Source organism: Arachis ipaensis, chromosome B09, assembly GCF_000816755.2.
Source record: "Arachis ipaensis cultivar K30076 chromosome B09, Araip1.1, whole genome shotgun sequence".
Classification (NCBI taxonomy): Eukaryota; Viridiplantae; Streptophyta; class Magnoliopsida; order Fabales; family Fabaceae; genus Arachis; species Arachis ipaensis.
In genome coordinates, this window is record NC_029793.2 from 123,878,889 (window position 1) to 123,896,877 (window position 17,989).

Consider the following 17,989-nt stretch of genomic DNA (forward strand, 5'->3'; position numbering starts at 1 on the left):
CAGTTAGATCTTAGGATGAGGTGCACTCTTTTTCTTGAAAAAGGTTTTTTAACGAGCCACCGAGCCAAGATCCATGAACTACCTGACTTAGAGGGATAAAACACCCACATGTATATAGTTGCATTTTTCTTTTGAATAAAGTTTTTTAGATTTTCTACAAATCCTCTTATCAAGACGCATTAATCTGAAACACAAAAAATTCATCGCCTGATTATAAAGCTACAGATCGGCAGAAAGTGAAAATCAAATTCACTGCTCGATCACGATGAAGACCAACGAAGATGAAAACCAAATTCATCAACAGGTCGACCAAACGAGGATCAAACTCAATCTCTACAAAATTGGCAAAGATGAAAAGGCGACAAAAACAGAATAATGCAAGAAGTTATCGAAAGTGATCCATAGAAAGGACCTGACGAGGCCTTAATAAAAATGGGTTGCTAAAAATAACTTAAAGACGGACCGACGTAAAGAAGTCGGACCAGTCGACCACAATAACCAAAGTTATAAAAAGTAAATCCCTGGAAAGAGGTCTGGCCAGCCCTAAAAAAAGAGGATTACTAGAAATAATTTAGAAGGGACCGACATGACGAAGTCGACCCAATAAAATCACAAAGTTATAAAAATAATCCATAAAAAAGACCTGACAAAGGTCCAAATAAAATGGATTACCAGAAATAACTTAGAAGGGACCGACATGACGAAGTTGGCCCAATAAAATCACAAAGTTATAAAAGTAATCCATAAAAGAGACCTAACAAAGGTCCAAATAAAATGGATTACTAGAAATAACTTAGAAGGGACTGACATGACGAAGTTGGCGCAACAAAATCACAAAGTTATAAAAGTAATCCATAAAAGAGACCTGACAAAGGTCCAAATGAAATTGATTACTAGAAATAACTTAGAAAGGGACCGACATGATGAAGTCGGCCCAATAAAATCACGAAGTTATAAAAGTAATCCATAAAAGAGACCTAACAAAAGTCCAAAAGAAATGTATTACTAAAATAACTTAGAAGGGACTGACATGATGAAGTCGGCCCAACAAAATCGCAAAGTTATAAAAAGTAATCCATAAAAAAGACCTGACAAAGGTCCAAATAAAATGGATTACTAGAAATAACTTCAAGACAAACCAAGATGCGAAAGTCGGACCAAAGTTGCAGAACTATAAAAAGTAAATTTGTGGGATTTACTAAAAATAAAAACATCGATCGATAGAAGGTATGCGCCATAAGGGACTTGTACCCAGAAAGCCATAACCTCAATCTACAAGTATAAAAATACAAAAGCAATCGGAAGAAGTTAGAGGACAAGATTCCAACACCCTGAAGATCCCTGGAAAGTACTAAGGTAAGCAACCGACAAGCATATTGCGAAGAAATAAGGTTGTTATAATAAACAGACTCAAGAGGCCACCTGAAGTCGACTCCAAGAGACTTGAAAAACTACTTCTGTTTTTTTTTTAAATAAGGTTGCTAAGAAAGCAACTAAAGTATCCAGAGTAAAAAACAAACCACAAAATTACAGAAATAAAAGTTTAAAAGCCCACAGACCGGGCTGTACATCATATGTCAAAAGAAAAAATTACAATGGATCCAACGATTTCCCAGTAGCAGCATCTCGGGGTGAAGGAGGATGAGTCTGAAGGAATACCGCATCTACCGTCCCATCATCCCGGTTCAGGATCTGGACGTCGAGATCAGACTCAGGTTGACCGACTTCAGCTACTGGAGTTGAGGAAGGCGGGGCAGCAGAGGCTTTGACGGATGGCACATGAGGGGATCCACATCAACATCATCATCATTAGGATCATTAGGGACAATCTTACCATCCCTTTCAATGTTGTCCAAGCTAAAGAGGGAGAGGTCGAGTTTGGGCACAAGAACCCGAACCTGATCCCTCAAATTCTCATAAGCAGCATTTACACTGCCTACAAGATGACCCTGGAGCTCGGCATAGTCAGTTCGAACAGATTCCAAACTCTCCCTAAGATCCATCATCTCCCCATAAGTTGTGACATAGTTCTCCTTATGCTTCAGAGCCATATCCTCAGCCAACTTGGCAGAAGCCACAGTAGCGGTAGCCCGAGTCTTCTCACCCTCCAACTCTTTTTCTAGCTTCGCCACCTTCACTTCAAGCTCCTCCTTCAAACCCTTGATCCAGTCGAACTCGGATTTGGCCTCCTCCATAAAAGCCTTCGTTTCATGAATAGGAAGATCATGGGCAGTTCGATACAGAGCCGCCCCCATATGTGCCATCTTGATGCTACTCCGGGTAATGAAGTCCAAGTGACGAAGGAGGAAAACATCGTCAGTAGGAATGACACCATAGGGAGCAATTTGTTGATCAACAAACCCGACAACATCAAAGTCAGGGGAATCCAGATTGAAGGTCTCAATAGTCTTCTGTCTTTTCGAAGGAGGAACGGCAGTAGGAGAAGAGGTAGCAGCAGAAGTCTGGGCAGGATCAATCAAGTGAACCCGAGGAGTAGGAATCATCTTCCTTGGCCCAAAAGAGCTTGATATCAGCTATTTTGGAGGAACATGAGAGGATCCTTCCCCAGCCACCTTGGCCGAGATGTTCTGGGCAGCTGTAGCCTTTCTCGCCTTCTTAAAGGCCCTCATAGAGTCATTATTTTTAATCATCTCTGAAAACAAAATACAGTAAGAAAACCGAGTTATAAATAGGAAAGGAAAGGAATGAACTCGACAAATATAAACAAGCACAACAAATACAAAAGAAGTCCACGACTACCTAGCTCAGCTCGGAGAAGAGAGGAATTTCCTAGAAATTTCTTTGTATCAAGATGGGGAGGCTGCCCCCAATTCTCTTCTAGCACAGTTACAAAGGCTTGCTCAACCTTATCTAACATCTCCCAAGTATACCTAGACACCACTACATTCTTCTGCCATTCTAAAGGAAAGCTGGGCTCGCCATTCTCATCCAAAAAGAAAGGCCGAGCTCCTTCAACAGCTCGGACCTTGAAGAAATAGTTCTTAAAATCGCGAAAAGATTCATCATACATTGAAAAAACTTTCTTTTCCTAGGCAGCACGGAAAGATACCCAAGCAGCCTTCTTCTTAGCCACCCAAGCACGGAAAGTGTTTGAGATGGTTTAACATCCAACTCTTGACACAGTAATTGAAAAATCTTAAAAAAGCCCCATGAATTCGAGTGAAGCTCGGAGGGAGATACATTGCACGACCACATCAAATTGGTCTCAAAAGGAGTAAAAGGAAAAGTAATGTTCAGCTGGTTGAAAAAATAGTCATATGCATAAAAGAAGGGACGCTCCCCCTGGACCGAGGTCGGGAAACAAACCCTCTCATCGGAATCAGGCACTACAAGCTCATAATCTTTCTCTTGGGCCCGACTACTACAAATCCTGTGATGTTTCCTCAGTTCTACACAGTACTCAGCATTTACCACAGAGACACACATCAACACGAGGGAGTCCAGCCAGTCCGACATACCCTCAAGGACTTTTGAAGAAGTCTCAACAATATTTTTGCGAGAAGACATGGGTCAACTAGTCCTACAGTAAGAAAAAGGAAATCGTTACTAATCAATCAACTCAGGCAAATCAACAAAATAGCTAGGCCAAACACGGATATAACTCGATCTAAGGCGTACAGGACAGAAAAATTAGCAAAAAGGAAACCCCAAGACTCAAACCAAAGTCCAGGGGCATCCTTTGGAGGCAGTAATAGAACAAGGTTTCAGGAAAAATCTACAGCTTACGTCTGACATCTCTCAAACAAGAAAAAAAAAAGATTTTAGATAGCGACACTTCGAAGAAAAGAAAGTTAATCACAAAATGTCATCAAAGCTACTATCTTTTTACAGTCTATCAGCAAAGAGAACTACTAACATCAAAACATGCCAAGTGAAAATCATCAAAGACATAACCTTTTTTCAAGAAGTAAAAGAAGTCATTAATCCAAGAACTTCAAAATCAAAGAATACAGAAACAACATGCAAAGCCCTAAAAGCATCAACCATCAGAAAAGGCAAAAAAGTTCATACAAAAGATGAAGAAACTCACAGAACGCACATTACAACAGCAATCAAGCACAGCCAAAGAAGAAAGATTCAAACTTTCTCCAAGCAACATCAAAACTTCCTCAAAATCAGGTATGAAAAGAACGACGTGGAAAAGAAAAGAGAAAGGAAGAAAACCAACCTGCAATTGGGAGGAGACGAGAAATACTAAGAGATTGAAGCAGCAAAAACCGCGCCAGACAACCACCCTTCGAAAGAACGAAGCGCCAAACAGTCACCTCCGAAAACAAGGAGAAGCGTGAAGATGTGAAAAACAAAAAACTTGGGAGCAAGCGAAAAATGAAAACTCTCAGGCGAGCTAGAAAGATAAAAATGGAGTTTCAGAAAAACAAAGAAGAGAAAACTGAAAGCCAAATCTTTCAAAATTCAAAGTGAAAAGAGGAAAAAATGGCAAAAAGAGGGGAGTTAATGGGTTATTAAAAACCCTCGCACGTTCCCAAAGCAAGAAACGCGCGTTTTCAAAGTTAAAGGGAGTGAGAAAAAAAACGCTCCGCATTCAAATAGAAGCTCTACAAAAAGAAATCGACAATGCTCGAGCTCGGCTTCCCCAAAGAAGGACTGAAGTCCTAAAAAAAAGGATTCAACCTCAAAAGGTAGACCACGCTCGAGCAGGGGCACTGTTTATACCCTGGGTCGAGCTGTACGACCCAGGCTGACTAACGACAAGTCAACCGACCTCTTCAGGTCAAGGCTACCCGATCTCTTCTCAAAGAGTTCAGCCAAACCCTCATGGAGAAGCCCAAAAAAGGGCCCAAACAGAGGAACACGACCCAAATCCAAAGGCAGCCCAAGCCTATAGAGATAAGGGCGGTTCCCTTGAAGATAAAGATGACTTCACTCAAAGATAAGATAAGATAACTATCTTATCTCCAAGAAGGTCACCCCTCACCATTATAAATACACTGGAGCACCCAGGTATAACTCATACTCTGATTCTACTAAAAACCTGCTTAATACCCTTGCTAACTTAAGCATCGGAGTCCCTTGCAGGTACCACCACCTTCCGATGACGAAGGATCAACATCACCACCAGTCCAACAAGTCGGATGCGATAGCTCCGGCCACCACTTACAAGTCGGACACGTCAGCACCGATTAGCACAGAAGATCTCGTCCGAGATCGACCTACAGTTTAAGGTAACCCTTGGAACAGTGCCTATTATAAATTGAAATTTAACTAACACACTTAATCCTGTTTAAGTTAGTCATTTTCTTGGTGGTTTATATTGCTGATATTTATGTCATAGTACCATATGTCACTTAATTCCTTTGGTTGGTTTTTTTTGTTTATGTTCGATTGCAGGTCGTGGAAGTGATGGACGTGACTGAGCAAGAAACTGATGAGACGAAATGTGGTCATATTGTTGAATTGTATTTAATTTATCATTCACTGAATTCAAGTATGCTTGGAGTTGTTGTAGTTAGATATAAGTGATTAAGTTATAATAGACATGTTATTACATTGCTAAATTCTACTTAATTATATCATATTCCATAATGTATATTTATTACAAAGTGTAAATTTTTTCAATTATAAAACATATGCCGTTAGTATCATGAATATGTGATTAAAGAGAAGTTTAACCCAAAAGTGTTAAGTTGTGGACAATGGCGAATATTCCAGATGTTCATTTCACTATGTTGGCAGATGGTTATTTTTATTCATACGTGGATGGTTATTTAAGTAATCACATGTTAAATATACTAAATGCTCAATTCACTAGGTGTACAGATGGTTGTTTTAATTAGTAATTGGATAGTTATTTTATTAGATTCGGTTTAAATATAAACAGTTAATAAATGCGGGATGTTCAGTTCTCTATGTAGCCAGATGATTATTTTACATGCTACGTGGATAGTTGTTTTGTTGGACTTGGGACTCTCTCAAAATTATCAGGATTTGCAACAGAATCATGGAGTTTTACAAAAAGAACAGAGTATATACGTAATTGTGACTAGCAAAACATCATCCAATCCCTATATTCAATAAAATAAAATGTGGAAAAGTAAATTGAACTATTCAAATTTATCCGTCTATTTTTTTCCTCCCTTTGTTAGTCCTCTTCATGGGTAACCCTTCAGCCCTCTGGACCAGGGTTCTTGTGCTTGGTTCTATGAATGGTGTTCCATCCTCCTTACGCATAATTCTGGTCAATTGGTAGACTGTTAAGAATCAATAAATCATTAGGTTTTCCTCAATCCAAAAATCATAATCTGATTACCAAACAAGCATGTAACGAGCAATAGAACAGCATGACATTCGTACTTAAAAAACACTATCAATGATACTGTCAAACCCGTCAAACTAAGTAGGTAAAACTGAAAAGATTTCAATAAAAACTTATTCGACCAAAGTGAGAACTAGAAAAAGTGTGATTCTTGCAAAATTAAAGTGCTTTTTAACCGATAACTCAACTTATTCTTCCCTGGCCAAAGCAAGGAGCGTGTAAAAAGTAACTCGGCCAAATCCATTGCATAAACATCATGTTATCAGCTAAATCCTTAGTCAACAAGTATAAAAAGTTCCAACCACCACTAAGCAAATTAATAATACAATCAGTAAAATGTGCACAACTAAATATGTGCTCAAGTGTTCAATAAATTCACAATCCAAAACAAACAGCAATTAGTATGGTATTCTTAATTAAATTTAATGCAACCATCAACAACAACAACTTGTTCGATACATTCTAATACATTCAAATTCCAACCATGGTGTTCTTAATTATGAACAACCAACTAACTCAGCAAGATTCATAGCATGAACATCTAGTTACAAGTAAAACCATTATCATCAACTAACCATATTAATCAACTAACCTTTGGTAGCAGGTATGGCTGGTCGTGGGTGCTGTAGCAACAAGGAGGGCAACTTGTTTAGCGGTCACGACTTCAACGAGATGGGAGGCTAGGGATGCATGACGCGAACTTCAGGATGGGTGCCAGCGCTTTTTGAAACAACAAAAGCTAAAACAAATACCAATCACATTTTGAAAATCAACCATCCAAAAACTTGTTTAAGTAACCATCAGTCTTATATCAACTAATTAAATCAACTCAATTTGGGGTGCCTCAAGAAATCAACAAGTGCACAATATGTTACAATCGACAATCCGCACATGTTGGTCACTACTAAAACCAAGAAGACTCCTACGTTCGTGTGGGTCATAAAAAATTTATGAGTCATAATTCAATATGAGAAACACATATACATTTAATTGAAGCTTTAAAGGGACTCAATGACCAATTTCATTAAATGTTATAAAAAAAACAGCAAAGACTACATGATCCAAACAAATACCAATCACTTTTTGAAATTCAACCATTCGGAAACATGTTTAAGTAACCATCCATTTTATGTCAACTAAAGCTCGACTATGGTCAACAAATTTAAGTGACGTTGTATGCAAAAGTCAACACAGCGAGCCAAAACTACTGTACTTACTAAACGAACATCCGCAATATTTCCCGCGCTAAAATAAACACCAATGCAACCATCAGCAGCATCAACTTGATCAATACGTTCCGAAAAATTCAAATCCTACCATGGTGTTCTTAATTATGAAAAGAACATCAAGAAACTCAGCAACAAATTCTTGGCATGAACATCAAGTTACAAGCAAAACCAAATTCATCAACTAAACATATTCATCAACCAACCTTTTCAGCTGGGGGTGGGTGTCGTAGCAGCAAGACGGCCGACCTGTTCAGCGTACACAACGGTAATGATCTGTGGCGCTATGGGGGCGGAGGCAAAACGGGACCACCACGCTAGGTATAGGCACGGGAGAGAGAGGGAACCACTCACCAGAACGCGTGACCAGAATGACGATGGTCAGCCTCGAATCAGGCTGTCGGCAGATGAGCAGGAGACTCGCGATGGGAAGAATGCGGGCATGAGGGAAGAGAGGTGGGTGCCGGCGACGGAGACACATGTAAAGCCCAGTCAAACCATAGCTAATTAAATATGAGCGAACATGGTTAGAAACTTTAGCAATCATAATTTGATTATTCAAATATGATATTTGGACTTAGTGGGTTTTCCTGAGTCGGAAAAAACATAGTTTTCTGCGTAAAAATGCGCACTGAAAAATTTGACCGGCAGTACCAGCTGAGATCTGTTCGGTACTGCGACTGAGAAAATTAATTATAAGTAAATAAGGTTAATAAATTATCATTTATAATTTGGGAAGAAAGAAATATTTAAAATACAATTTAAAACTCAAATCTTAAAGGTTTTTGCCCAAAGTTGGGCTAACGGGATAAACCGATTGAACTGGGCCCAAGTTGGGCCCAAGCTTAACCTACATAAGCCATAATTAATGAGCTTCAACTTATTTTCACCCTCCAAAGAGAGAGAGAGAGAGAAAGAGAGAGAGAGAGCCGTGGAGGAGCAAGAGAGAAGAGTTGGGGTTTCACTATTCACCCCAATCTTGTTTCGCCCATAACTTTTGATTCGGAGCTCCGATTGACGAGCCGTTTACAGCCTCGCATAGCTCTCCTTATCCTCTTTGATTATATCTAAGCCTTGTGATAAGGAACTTTCAGAATTTTGCCCATTTTTTCTTTTCCTTTGAAATTTGCATTTTTGGTTTTAGGGTTGTTGAATTATTGTGATTTTGATTGTTTAGGGGTACACTAGCATGGATTATAAGTGGGTTTCACCCCAATTTCGAGTAGGTTGAGGTAAGAGAAGCTTTTTCCTCTTTGATTTATCAATTTTATGAACCCTAGATTGATTAAAAGTGTGAAAATTGGTTATGTTAAAGTATTGATATTGCTTGTGGAGCTTTGGTGAGGCTTGGAGCTAAGGATTGGTGGAGACTTACAAGTAGAAGCTCTATTGTTTTAGCTCCAAGAGGTACGGTTTAAGTTTCATTTAAGTACCGTGTGATATGATGTGAATTCCTAGGTTAGGTTCCCCTAGGATTAAGCTTGAATGGTATGATTGATTGGTATTATATGTGTAATGGATGTATGGTAAAGATTGATGTTGATATGTATGATATTGATATTAAATAAGGATTGTGAAATTTTGCATAGTTGATGTGTGGATTAAAATTGGTATTGGATAGTGAATTATGTGGTTATGAGTTTATTTGATGAAATATTGGGTCGGAGACCATGAATTTGGGTCGGAGGCTGGAAAGAGGTAAGAACGGTAAGTGATGGTTGATGATTGGTGATTTGATGAGATGATGAATTGAACGAATGATAGTAATATATAAATATTTGAACATGAGGTTTTGTTGATTATTGAAGTGATTTACATTGAGGTGAGGTTGGTTGTGGTAGAATGTGGGCAGTGATGGCTGTGTTTGGTATGTTTTGGTACAGGGATTAGTTGTATTGATGTGGCTAATGAGTTATGTTTTGTGAAAATAGAGGTTTGGAAGATTTTGAAAAATATGATTTTTGGCCAAAATTCAGCGAACCATAACTTAGCTTTCGGATCCCCAAACTCTTTCAAATTTATTTTGTATGAAAATTGGGTCTGTGAAGTTTACACCATTCGAAGAACGGATAAAAAATATTTTGAAACAAAGAAGTTATGTGTGTAGAAAGTTCAAAGTGCAAAAATGGAAATTCTTACCTGCGTACGCGTGTCTCTATATACGAGGCTATGCGTATCTGTTTGGTGTACATACATACGTGAGCAGGCTCCGCATACGCATCATGGTCTAAAAAGGGCACCCGCGTACACAGGGACACGACTGCGTACACGCACGTTTGCTGATGTCCACTACACTTGCGTATGCAGACAAGGGATGTGTATGCGAGCTAAAGGAAAATGTATTTCCGCGTACGCGTGATATGGTCTGCGTACGCGGGCCCCTATTTTTCAGCAAATGAGATTTTAGTGTTTTAAACATTCTTTTGAACCTCTAAACCTCTATTTTTATTCTGTAAGACCCTAGGATTAAGTTGTAATGATAGTGAAGGGGGGCCGAACTATGAAAGGGGAGTGACTTGGGAGTCAAGCAAGTTGCGGAGTAATAAATTATGATTGTGTAGTGGCGAATTCAGGCTTGTGAAGTGTTGACCGAACTAATGTAATAATAATAATAATAATAATAATAATAATAATAATAATAATAATAATAAATTTCAATCGAGTTAGAGATGGATTGATGATTAAATGATTATGATTAATTGAGGAAGCGTGAAAATGTGGCGAGTATGCCGGAGATGCATATATGATTAATGAATGAATGTGGTAAATGAATCATGATAGAAAATGTTGAATGTGAGTATGCTCGCATTTTTCTCTCTGGTTGAAAGGGTGGCAGGGCATTGATACCCTCTAATGGTGACAGGGCACGGATAGTGACAAGGCACATATACCCTCTAATAGTGACAAGAGACGGATACCCTCTAATGGTGACAGGGCACATGTACCCTCTAATAGTGACATGGCACATATACCCTCTAATGGTGACAGGGCACATATACCCTCTAATGGTGACAGTGCACGGATATCCTCTACTGGTGATAGTGCACAGATACCCTCTAATAGTGACAGGGCACGGATCCCCTCTAACGGTATTAATGCGCAACGGAGAGACTGTGCCCGGGTTAGCTATTGGGTTAGAATTAGAATCCTCTATAATAGTTGCCAAGTTATGGATTAGTGAGAACTTAGGATGGATATGACGAGGTAAGAAGTTTAAGATCAGATGCTTAGAGAATTTATGTTATCGTGCATTGTATTTATTTGGTACTTTTACCGTATTGGGAACCCATGGATCGGGGGTTCTCATTTCGTATATATATTCTTTGTTTTTCAGATGCAGGTCCTGGTGCTCAATAGTGAGCTAGATTCGTCTGGAAGGCGCGAAGTTTATTTGATTCTATTTTGTACTTTTAGGATCTCTCCATTTTATTTTGAAAACCTTCAATATGAATCATGTAAATTTTTAATTTGCAGCTTTCTTGTAGAGACAATAATGTATCTTTGGGAGAGATAAAAAATACTATTGTCAATCTAGTCTTAAATTTCTGTACCCTAACCGGCTTAAACTTCACAGACTAGAAAACTAGTTATTACAGACGGATATTTTCGACGGATTTTATCCCACGGAAATATAGACGGAATTTCAGAGGGATTTTTTTTTGTTGGAAAACAAAAAAAATGAATTAGCATAAATTACAGACAAAAAATAAAATCCGTCGATAATTCTGTCGGTAAAATTAATTTTTTTCATAGAAAATAGTTACAGACGAATTTTCTATCTGTAATTAAATAAACAAAATGCTGCGTTTTATTAAATTATTACAGACGGAAAAATCCGTCTGTAATTTAAAATTTTCTGTCGAAAACATTGAGCTAACCCTAACTTACACCCTAGTCTCTCGAGCTCCATTCACCCTCCACGCTAGTGAAGAGCTTCTTCCTCTCTCCATCCACGCTCTCTCACCATCCACGAGCTTCTTACACCGCTGCTGCCGCCGCTTGCGTCGCACAATCTCATCACTGACCTCAGCAACGGCCATTCGCTGGTTATCCTCATCCACCGGTTCAGGAATCACTGCACTCATCCTTCAGGGAAGATCTCTGCCTCTGGTGGTCGCGGAGGTAGTCGCGTCGTCATCGTTCTCACCGCTCTAGGCCCATCCGCCTCATTCATGCACGGTGTCATCTCCCTCCAACTTTGCGATGGCGCCGCTGGCTGTCGCCCAGCCAACCACAGCCTTTGTAAACGAGTAAGGTGGCTTTGGCGGTGGACGATTCAACCCCTCCGCTGCTACTCCGCCGTCCTGGATGGCAACTTCCTCCTTAGCTCGGCCCGATCCGTTTCCTCCAAATGCACCAAATATAGATCCAGGTGTTCTTCTCTTGTGTGTTCTGGAATGAGAGCTAATTTTGATTGCAGTTTTCGAATTGAATTTTGGAATCCTACTCGAACTGAAATTGCTCTTGATTATACTGGTTGAATTCAAAATTGAAAGCTAATTCTTCTTCTTCAGCCAAATATGTTGCTTCTTCTTCATTTTTTGCATAAATAGACAAAGATGAATGCTGAATTATTGCTCGATCTGCCAGCTCTGTTGATTTTGTTTGTTGTTGAGGTTAAAATGTAAAATTAAAATCTGATGAGTCTCCTTCTTCTCCTTTGATGTGAACAACTTCTGTAAGTTTTGGATTCCTTGCTGATTTTGAAGCTTTTGCTGTTGTAGACTTTAATTTTGCAATTTTATATTCTGAATCTGAATTCTAAAATTGGAGATATGTAATTATTGAATTTTTTACTGCTAGCTTTGCTGAATTGTTGCTGAGTAGTGAAAATTCTACATTTGATTTGGCCTGAATCTAGAAAATTGGAGGCTCCTGGAGTCATTGATGATCGTTGATTTGGCTGTGATTACTATTCTAAGGTCGTATAATGAGACTGCATTTTTGGTTAGTCAAAATTATCCTGTCACCATCTTCAATTAAGCTCTGTCATATAAGCTCTGGCCCTGTTATTGTTTCTAGACTAGTATGATTTTCCCTTGAATTCATGAAACAGGTTTGGGAAGGAGAAGGAGTCATAACTTATGGCCAAAAACTAATTGGAGCCACTGATCCGTAGAAATTTGCACCTGGAACTATTGTTAAATATTGACTCTTATTTAGGTCACAGACTCAGATAACTCATCACAGAGCCTTTATGAAGCTTGGACTAGTTCTGGCACCTCTCCTTTGGTAAGCATATTGCAACTGTCAAAAAATTAGTAAAGTAGAAGCATGCAATTTACTATGCTTTTAGTTTCAACAAATTGGCCAGTGATCAGTATGTGATTGATTGAACTTTAAAATAGTAGCATAACTTGAACATCTATATATAATCATGAACTATTTCTTTACATGGAAAGATTGGAAGATTAGGTGGTGGAGGATCAGATTATAAACCTTTTGTGAAGCATGTGGGAATTCCATCAATTGATATAGCCTTTGGAGGAGGTACATAACACATTAATTTAATCACTAAGATTCAGATGCATTAATAATACTCTTTCTGTAGATTATCCAGTATACCACTCACTATATGATGATTTCATCTGGATGCAAAAATTTGGAGATCCTATGTTTCATAGGCATGTTGCAGGTTGGTGGCATTCAATTTCCTTTTTCAGTTTATGTCACATTAAACTCCATCTCAGTTAACTCTAATGATATCAAAATGTTTCTTGAAGAGTTAAGAATTTAATAATTACATATACAACTACAGGTTAAAATATGTTAACTTTTCTGCAATTAGTATATTCACAATATATACACATAGTGTTACAAATGGGAAAGTTCTGTTATCATGTTTGACACTTCATGACCTTATTTGATACGAGAATTTTTCTCCGCATTAAATCGAATCAAATCCTAACAAGTGGTAACAGGATCTATGTCATTTCATACGTTATGCGAAAGAATAGGTGAAGGAACTATAGAAACCACAAGAGAAACTATAACTACATATACTTAATTCACTTGAATGACAATTGGTTCTGTTGTGGAAAACAGTTGCAAGTGTTTGGGGTCTAGTAGCATTATGGCTAGCAGATGAGGAGTTCTTACCTTTTGATTATCAATCCTATGTTAAGGAGCTACAGGTGTGTTAACTTTGTACTTTTTACACTCAGACTGTTGTCACTGAATTCGACGTAGCAATATAGTGCCATATAATCTATGTAGCCGACCTCACATTATGAGATAAGGATCGTTGTAACTGAATTTTATAAAGATGTTCATGAAACCAAAATGTTTGAATCACAGCTTAATGTGAAGAACTTGGAAGATGAGATTTGCTGTTGTTTATAATTGCTGTTGTTTATACAAAAATATTTCTTTCTTATAGCCTAACAATATTTGTTACTGATGTTCATATACCTTCTTAAAAGGATTCTATTGATCTTAAATCAAAGAAGGCAAAGGTCCTTATTGAGGTAAATCTATATTGCGCCCTTCAATTGAAAGGCAAATTCAATTGCCAAATATTAGTATAGTTGTGATGTGTGTGTGAAGACCATTTAGAAGGATGAATTTTTGAAACTCTGATTTGTGACAGCTTTTATATCAGCAAACTCTATAAATAAAGAAGAGAGCTGTGTCAATACAAACTTTTTTTTCTTCCCTTTGCTGATTAAAATAAATAGAATATATAGAATATTATCTCAGTATTTCCATTAATCAATGTCACAAGGATCTGGTTTTTAAGATTTCGCGAGTTGCCTTATAAGCCATGAAAGTAATTAGGTACCTTGAAATATATTCTTTTTCTGGTTGAATAAGCCATTAGATTTTCTTTGTGCCAGAATTTCTTGTGCCAAAAAGGGAAGCATCACGGTATCTTTTTATTGAGATAGTGAGATATTGGCCAATGATGTTGAAAAATAACATCCAATTTTATAGGTATCATGTAATGAATATTATGTTTATCTATATGATTTTTGGCCTCTTTTTTTTCAATTTACAGTGTGTTTGATGGAGGAAATTTAAAAAATAAACCTAAAGTATTCATTTTGCAATGGAAAAATTTTAAAAAATTTCTATTTTACTTTACCGACGGATTTACAGACGGATTTTCTGTCTGTAATCATAGTATGAGATGATTTTCCAAGGTTCAAATTACAGACAGAAAATCCGTCTGTAATTACAAATGAAAAATCTGTCGGAAAATCCGTCTATAATTACAGACGGAAAATCCGTCTGAAAATCCGTCTATAATTACAGATAGAAAATCCGTCGGAAAATCTGTCTGTAATTACAAACGAAAAATTCGTCAAAAATTTTGTCGCCTTTGGGAAATGGATAAAAAATTTACAGAGGAAAAATCCGTCGGTAACTGGTAAAAATCCGTCTGTAATTTTTCGACGGAAAAAAATCCGTCGGTAAATAATTTCCGACGGGGCTTTTACAAAGGGACAAAATCCGTCGGTAACTAAAAATTCGTCTGTAATAAAGACTAAATCTGTCTGTATTAATCCATTTTCTAGTTGTGTGTATATATATATATACATCTTGTCCTTATCTTATTCTTATCGCTTTCTAATAAACCACTATTTTATGGTTTATTTTATATTGAATTGAGTGGATTTTGTCAATTATTCTCACACATATTCATGTAAATTGCATGTTTTTAAGTTTCCTTCCTAATTTTGTGCTATGATTGAAAACATGCTTCTTAGGCCTTTAAATTAGTAATTTTTAATCATCTTTTATTACCATTAGATGTTATGATGTGTTTGTTAAGTGTTTTCAGGTTTTATAGGGCAAGAATGGCTTAGAGGATGGAAAGGAAGCATGCAAAAGTGGAAGGAACACAAGAATTTTGGAATTTGAGAAGCTGATATCGACACGCACGCATGGACGACGCGTACGCGTGACTGGTGCAGCAGACAAATGACGTGCACGCATGGATGATGCGTATGCGTGGCCAATTCAATATTTATTGACGCGTACGCGTGGCTGATGCATACGTGTGACAAGCATCACGTGCCCCAGTTACGAGAAAACGCTGGGGGCGATTTCTGGGCTGCTTTTGACCCAGTCTCAGGCCCGAAAATACAGACTAGAGGCCGGGGAGTGGAGCAGAATCAATCATTCACTTTTCACTTTTCACATTAGTTAGGTTTAGATGTAGAATTCTAGAGAGAGAGGCTCTCTCCTCTCTCTAGGTTTAGGGTTCCTTCTTTCAATTTCTCTTTAGGTTTAGGTTTCAGTCGTATTTAATTTAATTTTCTCTTACTTTTATTTGTTCTAGACTTTAGTTATTTACTTCTCTTATTGATTCCTTTATTTTGCTAATTTAGTTTATGAGTTCATTTGTTACTCTCAATTTTCATTAATGCAATTTATGTTTCATATTTTTTATTGTTCAATTGCTTTGTGATTGTTATTTCTTTGCTTTGGTTAGTCTTAGAATTTCCTATGTCTTATCAATTTTCAATGTTTTATTTTATGCCTTTCAAGTGTTTGATAAAATGCTTGGATGGATTTTAATTTAGATTTTTTGTTCTTGACTTGGATTGATTAATTAGAGACTCTTGAGTTATCAAAATTCTTTTGTTGATTGGTGATTGAAAGTTGCTAGTTGGCTTGAGCCTCACTAAATCTAGTCTTTGATTAGGACTTGTGAACTTAAGTCGATTTTGCTCGCTTGACTTTCCTTCATTTGTTAGAGGATAACTAAGTGAAAGCAATTTACATTTACCATCACAATTGACGATGATAATGAGGATAGGACTTATAATTCTCTTTCCTTGCTAAGAGGTTTCTTAGTTATTAGTTTATTTTCTTACCATTTTACTTTCTTGTTTCTTATTACAAAAATCCCAAAATATACCTCATAGCCAATAATAAACTACACTTCCCTGCAATTTCTTGAGAGACGACCCGATGTTTGAATACTTCGGTTATTTTATTGGGTTTGTACTTGTGACAAACAATTTAAACGTTGACCGAGGATTCATTATCGGTTTAGATCTATACTTGCAATGCGATATTTTTGTGAAAATTCTTTACCGACATTTTTTCTCCGTCACTTTCCAAAACACGTTTTATCTTTCGTCTGTTATTTATATACAAGAGTGTTTTTCATTCACAATTTTATTTTATTCCTTTTCAAACTTCTCGTTTACTAATTCTTTCATTTAAACACACACACACACACACACACACACACACATGCTTACTATTATTCCACCTTGAGTCGTACCACCATAATATCGTTGACTTATGACTCAAGTATAAGGATTTGTATATTAGGATGTTACAACACATACATACAAGAGAGGCGGGGTGACTGAGGTGGAACCTACACTCCAATGAGGTTGGATGTTCGGTAGAGAAGGCAGTGGGTGGGTGCTGTTTTGGGAGAAAGAGGATTTGGGGTAAAAAAAAAAGGGTTGTAATTAGGGTTGGATGGTTGGTTTTGTGAGATAAGTGAATTGGAATTTTTGAATTTAGGGTAATCTATAGGCTAGTTTTCACTATTTATCCTTATTGGGCCAATAACAAAAATATTAATTTTTAAACTAATTATTTAAAAATTATTTAAACGCATAAATCTAATTAAATAAACGCGTAAAGAGTTAAAAGTACCAACAAAAACACATAGGTCGCATTTGTTTACAGACATGAGATACAGAGACACAAAAAATTGTGTTTGACACATAAGACATTGTGTTTAGAAATACTGAATTAGTGTATTTTGTGTTTATTCTAATAGAAATAACACTAAGATACTAATAAGAAATACAATTTATTTTTTATTTTTCTTTCATTATTCTTATTATATTTTTTATTATTATATTTTTTTCTCAAATTTTTTGAATAAAAAAATTGAAAATAAATTAGAGTTGCATAATGTCTTCTAATTTATTATCAAACAAAATATAAAAATATTAATTTTTATATTTCTATTCTTTGTATCTTATTATCAGTATCTTGTCTTATCATATTCTCAGAACCAAACGCAGCCATAAATATTTTTGTGTTTGAAAAGTCCAATCGCACCTCAGAGAGTATGGAGAGACTATGTCATTTAAGATATGTCTCATTGGCCATATAATATTAGTTGAGTAATTGTATAATTAGTTTATATTTTATCCGTCGTTTCTCAAGTAATAAATGTTAATGTTGTAAGTGTGAGAATGTATGAAGTTAGTCTCATCTCAAAAAAAATAAGGAAGAGTGAAAAATTTTCATTAATTTAAAACTTTAGAATTTTGAATTTGATGTAATACCTTCTTATTTTATGTTTTCTCACTGGATTATCGTCAAAATCTTCTCGGATCATGAGCATTCCATATTGTTGGAGGTTTTGCCCAACAGTAAAAATGTAAAACTACTCATTCATTAGAAGTAAACCAAATTCTACTAATTGGCTCTTTAAATCTATCCACACAAGTTACATAATATGTCCTAATCTATTTCATAGAGGTTT

General features: G+C 36.9%; 2 long non-coding RNA genes across 2 annotated transcripts in view; both read left to right on the forward strand.

Annotated features, from left to right (window-relative positions):
• Positions 11,306-13,014, forward strand: LOC110267371. The gene is made up of 3 exons (XR_002354886.1): positions 11,306-11,893; positions 12,325-12,753; positions 12,924-13,014. It is a non-coding gene; the product is annotated as an uncharacterized LOC110267371 (long non-coding RNA).
• LOC110267372 overlaps positions 17,892-17,989 on the forward strand; it is a 1,166-nt gene continuing 1,068 nt past the window's right edge. Inside the window, exon 1 of the long non-coding RNA XR_002354887.1 lies at positions 17,892-17,985. This is a non-coding gene — a long non-coding RNA (uncharacterized LOC110267372). The remainder of the gene's footprint in view (positions 17,986-17,989) is intronic.